The 558-nt window shown below is 29.2% G+C and overlaps 1 long non-coding RNA gene across 1 annotated transcript in view; it reads left to right on the forward strand.

Annotated features, from left to right (window-relative positions):
• Positions 1-558, forward strand: part of LOC107575788 (uncharacterized) — a 3,246-nt gene that overhangs the window by 1,173 nt on the left and 1,515 nt on the right. The window lies entirely within an intron of this gene.

Here is a 558-nt window from a genome sequence, read left to right on the forward strand (position 1 = left end):
ATTGAGGAACAACATCAAGTAAATGATGACAGATTTTATTGTATTTAATTTTCCTTTACATTTTCTTCATTTGAAAATGACTATCTAGCTAGCCAAAGAAACAAGAAATGTCATGAGTTTAGTTTATAATTTTATTTAATTTTATTTTGTAACATTTATTTGAAGATCCAGCTAGCCAAACACTATCCATAGAGGAAACAATAAATGACTTGAGGGCAAATAAATGTTAACTGAAGTTTTATTTAATTTTATTTTATTTTGGGTAATCTATTCCTTTACCAATTATTTGAGGAACTCTATCCAACAACATTTTTTTTCTTCCGTTTTATTGTAGTTTATATATTATTATCTATTTCTTCAACATTTATTTCAAGAGAGTTATCCAGTTATGCAGGTCAGATTTTTGATTTAGTTCAACTGATGTACTCTGATATATCTGTAAGGTTGAAAGTTTATCTTGCTGTCTGTCACAATTCAACAAGAGCACCTTTGCAAACTGATAAAACCAGTCTAATTTTTCTGTAGGGGCATTCCTTCCGAAAGTTGTGCAGAGCAGTC

This window comes from Sinocyclocheilus grahami, unplaced genomic scaffold (assembly GCF_001515645.1).
Source record: "Sinocyclocheilus grahami isolate Dianchi unplaced genomic scaffold, SAMN03320097.WGS_v1.1 scaffold2892.1, whole genome shotgun sequence".
NCBI lineage: Eukaryota > Metazoa > Chordata > Actinopteri > Cypriniformes > Cyprinidae > Sinocyclocheilus > Sinocyclocheilus grahami.